At 47.1% G+C, this 8245-nt stretch overlaps 1 pseudogene; it reads left to right on the top strand.

Annotated features, from left to right (window-relative positions):
• Positions 1-2737: 2737 nt before the first annotated feature.
• LOC119358437 lies at positions 2738-3460 on the top strand (annotated as a pseudogene).
• The last annotated feature ends 4785 nt before the right edge of the window (positions 3461-8245 follow it).

Genomic DNA, 8245 nt, shown 5'->3' with positions numbered 1-8245 from the left:
GACCAAACATGAGCTATTCAGCATCCATAAACTGGGCATAGACAACGACCAACTGGAAGCTGCACAGGATCCATGGCCTTATCCGCAGCGCTTCTCCGAGCCACCCGTCCTCCGCATAGGGCCTCCAACAATCGGAAATGGCGCGCAGTTTGCCGCCCTCGGCACCCACATCATCGGCACATGTCCCTCCATAAACGAGCCAATGAGCTTGTGTGGCACCCTCACCTTTGACACCAAGACCGCCAAGTTAAGTGCGTCGAGGATTGTGCCGAGAGGCGTGGCTAACTGATATTACCTCCGTCCGGTGAAGAGTGTACATCTAGATTCAAAATTTGTCCACAAAAGAGTGTACGTACTTCTATCTTCCTAATGCACTTTAAAGTAAGAAAAAAATACTTCTCTCTCATCACACGGTAATCAAGACCAATAGCAATCTACAGATGGTCTTCTTAATTTCTATATGCACCTAGCTCATTGAAAGGTGGATAATTAAAGAGGAGAGAGATAGTGGCTTGCATCTTTCCAATGCATCTTTTACTTAAGTTCATAATTTGTCCTAAAATTTTTAGATGTATACTCTTCACGGGACGGAGGGAGTATGACACAGCCATAGCCGTCGGGAATAGACTCTATGTGTTTGAATCAGTCATGAACAAGAATGTATTCCTCCATGGAGCCTTACACTGCCTCGTTGCAAATCCAAATGACGACCACGATGACCGGACTTGGTTACCCTTGTCCAGTTCTTCGAACTTCTCCTGGATTTGGCTCGACCAGGCCTGGGCCCGACAACCCTCCCGAGGTTCCGTTTGATCCTTCTTGCACCGTTGCACATGCGGTGCACCCGTGGGCGGGCACCATGTTGGTGTCTACTTCTAGGCATGCGGGTTCCGGTACATTTTCCTATGATAGTGGCCAGTGTGGAGCGCCTTGGTGATTGGTTGCTTCCATTCAAAGGGCATGCTCACTACGATCATGACCTGGCCGCATGGGTCGGGTTCCACCGCCAATCTTCTGGCATAGGTGATCGTAATGATGGATACCTTTGTGCCTGCCGCGTCGACATGTCTAGCTCGGAGCCCCCCAAGTGGGAAATAGCCAAGGAGAAGCTTTTTCTCGAGCACCCTCACTGGATACATGTGGATGCGAAGCTCGTTTACACGGGTGAGCGCAGCAAGTACAGCCTCGTGGAGCGCCTCCTACGTGACGGAACGGACGAGCTGATGCATGTGCTCTGCCTGACCACTTTCATCGTCACGTATGGCGAGGAAGGGGAGCTCAGGACCATGACTGACAAACCTCCTCGCTACTACAAGGCCCCCAGCTATCGTACTCATTTTGATATGCAAGCCTTATAGATGTAGTGCATGCTCAAGCTCTTCCTCGATCATCTACACAGCTTACTTTTCATGTTTTGTGCTATTTACATTTGTTTGGGTGTTGTAGACTCTTAATAATAATAATAATAATAATAATAATAGCTATGGGAAATATGATTTTTAGTAGACGGTGGAAAGGTTGCTCCTTTTGGAGTATATATGCCGGAAAGAAACCTTGATAAGTATCTATTAGGTTGTTTCTCAGTTTCATCCTCGTTTGATATCATAGTTTGTTAAGTCACCATGTGGCAGAACTGCGTTAAATGTCACATCTGAAATTGTCTCGTTTATTTCTCTTTATATATTTTGAATTTCGATCTGAATTTTCAGGGGATGTCGACACATGTGTTGTGAACATCCATGATTTTTTAACAATTTTTTGACTTATTTAAACTTAAATTTTGCAAGTTGATAGCATGGTAGCATGTAAGGACTAGTATCACCTTATACTTTCCCTTGCCATGCGCGTGCAGCGAGCGAGTGATCACACGAGACGTGCGTGCAGTGCGGTGCGGAGGGACGGCCAACTCTCCGTTGTGGCGTTTCGCCGGCTTAATTCTTCCTTTTGTTTGCGACCTACCTTTTGTTTTCAGCGGAACTCCAACGCTAATTCTCCGTTGTCGCGTGCAGCGGTGTTCCCTTCTGCTTTAATTCTTCTGCCAGTTAGAAAGAGAGTTCCGTGTAAATCGACCGCAAACTCCAAAGATAGTGAAGTTGATGGTTGCGTTTGCTACCGATGTGAGTGAAGAATCCAGTCAAATGTGCATACTAATGCGTGGATGACAAGACACCGTGTACTGGCCGGAGCACCGCGCTTCCCGCTGCATACTAATACCCTGTGCTGCTTCCTTCTTTTCTTGTTCCTCTTTCTTCCTCTCTGCTGTCACACGAGGGTGTCGATTGGACCCTCTCCGCCACCGCCACCGCCACCGAGCACTGATAGTCTTCTCCGGCCTCAGTCGACCCGCCCTATCATACTAGGACTTTGGATTCATCATCTCATAGGTACCAAACCTGTTGCTGGCTCTGTTAGAATTTGTTCCCACTGGTCTAATCCAAGTTCTGCTGTAGTAATATTTCCTTCTCTACAACCCATGTATCCAGTTTGGTGCTGATTTGTTTTGCTGCTTGCGTAATTGTGTTTCATGCCTAGCAGGGCTCTAGTTATCTGCGTTGATAGATTGCTCCGTCTGCAGTAGAGGCAATGGGGACATGTAAGTTGATCATAACGGTCGAACTTGCTCGTGGCCTGATTCCCAGGGATGGTCATGGCTCTCCCAGCGCCTACGTTGAGCTTTGCTTTGATGGCCAACGGATCCGCACAACTATCAAGGAGAAAGATCGGAACCCGGCATGGAATGAGAGCTTCTGGTTCGACGTGTCGCCAGATCCATCTAATATTCATGACCTAGTTCTTGAAGCTAGTGTGTATAACACCAATGAACCAATCCAAGGTCGCGGAAAGTATTTTCTTGGCATGGTCACACCAAATGTGGCCTCATTCCACCGCTTCTATGAACCCAAACACAGACGACAAGCAGCCCATTATCCACTGGAAAGGCGGCGTGGGATGCCCATGGTTGGTGTGAGAGGGGAATTGCTTCTAAATGGATACATCCTTGATGAGAGCCCCACCAGAGCTCCCATCCCGTCTTCAGCACCAATGGGCTTATGTGTGGAGGTCATAAATGCTAATAACCTCAGGCCAGTGGACTACCCGGTCGTTGTTACTAAAACATCTTCAAATGACTTTATCGACCTTGTAAGACTTTTTACTCACATTTCGAAAGGCATGTCTTTGTTTCATAGACATGATGTTGTGTTTTACCCTTTGCGCACTAACATTCCAGATGGTTGTTCTGATTCTGCAGACTCTTAGAACATGGAAAAATGCGTTACAGAGATCACTAGGGTATGGATCCCTAGAAACATACTACGAACAAATAAAGAGATGCATCCAAATAGGTCCAATGTGCGTGAACCCTAACCTCTCCAAAAGGCTTCCTATAATGAAGGTTATCCGTATGCTCCAAGGATCGGAAAGTATCAGCTGTGACACTAGCAATGAGACAACAACATAGTTGCAAGATAGGTATGACTTACTGCTGTATTTCTTTGTAAGGGTTTTTGTGAATAATTAATAAAGTGGTTGCATGCATCGCCCAGATGCAGAGGCCGGGGGCCTTCCTCTTTCTCTAAAAAAAGGTATGACTAACTTAATTGTAATGCACATTATCACAACCCTTGAGAAGTACAAGACCTAACTATACCTTAAACATTTGTATCTAGTAGCTAAGAACCCTTTGCATTTATATGCAGTGTGGCGAGCTGCTGGATGACCCTTGTAAGAGACCATGCATGGGCAGGCATTATCTCGATCGGCTTCTTCACGAATATTCTCGATTGTGTAGCGTGCTGAATCGTTTGCATTGGATGGTGTATCTACTGTTGAACTTAAATATAACTTAGGACAATTCCTGTATTGCACTGCCTGTCCAAATCTGTATAATTGTTGGATGGTTGGAACGTGTGTTACATGATCGTGTTTGTACATTATCTCAAGGCTGGAATTCTTAGGTGCTCATGGGGTTAATTACTTAGTGTCGGTGTCAAAACCGGCGGATCTCGGGTAGGGGGTCCCGAACTGTGCGTCTAAGGCGGATGGTAACAGGAGGCGGGGGACACAATGTTTACCCAGGTTCGGGCCCTCTCGATGGAGGTAATACCCTACTTCCTGCTTGATTGATCTTGATGATATGAGTGTTACAAGAGTCGATCTACCACGAGATCGTAGAGGCTAAACCCTAAAAGCTAGCCTATGGTATGATTGTTGTTCTTGTCCTATGGACTAAACCCTCTGGTTTATATAGACACCGGAGGGGGCTAGGGTTACACAGAGTCGGTTACAAGGGAGGAGATCTACATATCCGTATCGCCAAGCTTGCCTTCCACGCCAAGGAGAGTCCCATCCGGACACAGGACGAAGTCTTCAATCTTGTATCTTCATAGTCCAACAGTCCGGCTAAAGTATATAGTCCGGCTGTCCGAGGACCCCCTAATCTAGTGCTCCCTCAGTAGCCCCTGAACCAGGCTTCAATGACGATGATTCCGGCGCGCAGATTGTCTTCGGCATTGCAAGGCGGGTTCTCCTTCGAATACTCCATAGAAGATCTTGAACACAAGGATAGTGTCCGGCTCTGCAAAACAAATTCGACATACCACCGTAGAGAGAATAACATTTCCACAAATCTAATCTGCTGACACATTCGGCGGCATGATATTGCGAGGCGGTTTCTTTGGCACGTCTTGTCGAAGCAGAGATCGTGTCCCCTTATCACGGGATTCTCATCAATAGGGTGTGGGTAACCCAACCACGCCATCAATTATGGCGCTTGGAGAATAAGCGAACTTATCAGGCAAGTGGGGAGGTGTATAGTTTCTTCCGCCCTTATAAAGGGACAAGGATTCCTCTTTTTCACCCACACCCTCTTCCTCCTTGCTCATCTATTCTTGCGCACTCGAGCTCCAGCACCCAAGTTTGCATTTCCTCCTCAAACCACTCCAAGCATGTCCGGAGCGGGAGGCAAGTGGATAGTCTCCTCTCTTACGGAGGACAACACCACAAAGCTACAGGGCAGCAGGATATCTGGCCGCGGATATCGCACACCGGTGCTGCAAGATGCGGGGCAGATCGTCCCTACTCCAGAACCCCATGACAGGGTGGTTTTTCTTACCCACTTCGTCCGCGGACTGGGATTTCCCCTTCACCCGTTTGTCCGCGGGCTCATGTTCTACTACGGGCTGGACTTTCACGATCTGGCCCCCAATTTCATCCTCAACATCTCGGCGTTTATCGTCGTGTGCGAGGTCTTCCTCCGCATCAAGCCCCACTTCGGCCTGTGGCTGAAGACCTTCAATGTCAAACCGAAGGTGGTGGTCGGCCAGCAAGCGGAGTGCGGAGGCGCCATGGTGGGCAAAATGCCCAACGTCACCTGGCTCGAAGGCTCCTATGTTGAGACCATAAAGGTGTGGCAATCGGGGTGGTTCTACATCACCGAGCCGCGTGACACCAACTGGGTGGCGGCCCCCGAGTTCCAATCCGGAATCCCCATGCGGCTCACCTCCTGGAAAGAGAAGGGCCTATCCTGGGGTTCACCGGTGGAGCTGACCGGACTCCAGAAATGTATCAGGAACATGATGAGCAAGAAAATCAAGCTCGTCAACGTGGTCCAGGTCATGCTTTTCCGTCGGATCCTCCCGTGTCAACGACGGGCATTCAATATGTGGGAGTTTGACCCGGCCGAGCACCATACACTGCGAGAGCTCTTCGATACGACACACAAGGACGTCTGGAAGGTGCTGTTCAAGGGCGCCGAGGTACCTCCTCCCCTTACTGAGGACCGCGGACTCATCGCAAAACGCCCTGCCAATCTGGTAAGTCTTTTATATCTCATAAGATGTTCGTTCTCCCCAGTTTAACCATGCGTGGGATCTAAGCCTCCACGCCCTTTAACATGACTGGGTAGCGAAAGCGGAGCTGATCGACTGTCCAGCCCCCCTGCCCGAAGATCTAGCAGATGCTCTCCTAACGGAGATGCTGGTTCCAGCGCCTTATGAGGTGCCGGCGAAGAAGGCCAAGAAGAAGGCCACGGGCACCAGGAAGGATCTCCGGCGCAAGGTTATATCAGACTCATCGTCCGAAAACACCGAGGCGCACTCCTCCCACGAAAACGAGGAGGAGGAAGAGGAAAGTTCTCCCTCCCTGCCGGGGGAGACAAGAAAAGGAAGGCCGCCCCATCCGGGGAGGCCGAAGGGTCCAAGAAGGGGAGGACCCTCCTCCCGGACTGCTCCACGACGACCGCCTATAGTGACGACGAGTGGTTGCCCAGGGACAAGCCCCTGGCGATGTCGTAAGTATCCGGGCACCATAATAATTCTTGGTACGTCTTATTATACCACTTATCATCACGCCGAACATGACTATGCAGTTCGTCCCGAGCCCATATCGACGTATCTTCGTTGGATGGTTCTTTGGACTCGTCGGATATGAACAATGATTCACTTCCGACCGCCTCCTCCCCTCGGCCTATGGACAACGTCGAGGTGTTATCTCAGAGGGCTCCGAACCAAGGGGAGGTAGTCCTCGAGGTGCCTCAAGGCGACATTCTGGACACTGGGCACAAGGGGAGCAAAACTGCATCTCCCGGTAGGTAGCGCCTCCCAGTACCACCCCGGCGGAGACCAGTCCCGGACATGGCCCGTCTGGTCAAGCAGCTGTCGTCCTCCGCCGACTCGACGACGAGGATGCGGGATAGGCATCGTCGACGTCGATGCCGGAAAAATTGCTTTAACTAAAAAAATAGCAACAAGTTCTTACTAACGAGTTCTCTTAATTCAATTAGTTCTTACTAAAATAAACTTACTATAAATAAAAATAAACTAATACCTAATTGGTACCTAGTTCTTACTAACTAATTAGTACCTAGGAACTACTGCCCTAATTACCATATAAGTAATTAACTAACTAGCACTAAAAATAGCCTAGGGTTCATACTAACTAGCACTAAATAGCTAGGGTTCATACTAAGCAGAGAAGAGGGATCGGAAGGGGAGAGTGCTTACAGAGGGCGGGGAGAGAGATGGGGTTGGGGGAGACGGCGGCACCGAGGCGCGGCGAGGCGGGGTCGGGGGAGACGGCGGCGAGAAAATCGTCTCTATACATGTTGAGACGTTATGTTACACACGCTCATCCACGTCTCTGCAGGAATACAGGTTTCATCATGGGCCCGTTGCTTATGCATGCTATGTAGAGACGTTATAATCGTTCCCAAATATACATAAGTTTTTCTCCCGCTATGAATTATTTTACACTAAATATTATTTGGTTTATTTCAATTTTGAATTTCAGCATTTCAAATTTGATTACTTTATCATGACACGCAGTCTGATCAAATGTCATTATATGAAGGCCTCAGTCCACATTACCAATCCTATTCGCACAATTAGCATCATCAGTAGCAAATCCAGTGGACTATTTAGTAGGAACAAATACATCTTTTAAAAATCTGTGGAGTTCACAACTGAAAAAATCTTGACATTCATATGAAAAATACAAATAATTAATTAAGAAAAAGTCCTACAGACTAGAACTAAGTTTTCCTATGAAGCTAAAATCTATACATAATTCATTATATTTGTTCATTTAAAAACTAATCCATCTACAGCTGCTCCTGGATCCTGCAATGCTCTCCTCTAAAGCCTCGGCATACCCTGAAAAAGAAAGTGAACAAAGAACAGTTTACATGAACATAAGCTTTTGGACTAGTCCACAATGAAAGGTTATTCTATAAATTATAAGGGATGTACCACACCAATGTCTTGTGGTCATGTTGGAGTACGAATCTTTTCTAGTATTGTTGGAGCGATTGGCTTAGGTATTTTGACCTGAAAAAACTACAAAGAATCTTCACAAATGATAAACCTTAATGGAAATTGGAGCATATCCGATGCTTTTATGGAAGTGGACTTGCATGTAATCGAGGCCAAGCAATAATATAAACAATAGCATCCCTTACTGTCTGGATTGATTTCTTTCATACTGTCTAATCAGTCTCCCATCTCCAAGATTTGAAATGTTGTGACGAACAAAAACACCAACATATTGCTCTCCAAGCATGTTTCCTCAACCACATATGTTATATTTTTATTCACTAAAGCTCCTTTGTCCACGACTTAACTTTTTTTCCTCGAGTTCATCAAAAAGAATTACTTCGATTTTTCCTTTATTATTTCAAGAAATAACACACTTATTTCAGTAAAAATACGGGTGAAAAGAGACACTAATCAGGGAATATAATTTACAGGTC

This window comes from Triticum dicoccoides, chromosome 2A (genome assembly GCF_002162155.2).
Source record: "Triticum dicoccoides isolate Atlit2015 ecotype Zavitan chromosome 2A, WEW_v2.0, whole genome shotgun sequence".
Taxonomy (NCBI): Eukaryota; Viridiplantae; Streptophyta; class Magnoliopsida; order Poales; family Poaceae; genus Triticum; species Triticum dicoccoides.
The sequence above is the reverse complement of the archived record's forward strand: the minus strand, read 5'-3'. Positions and strand labels throughout refer to the sequence as shown.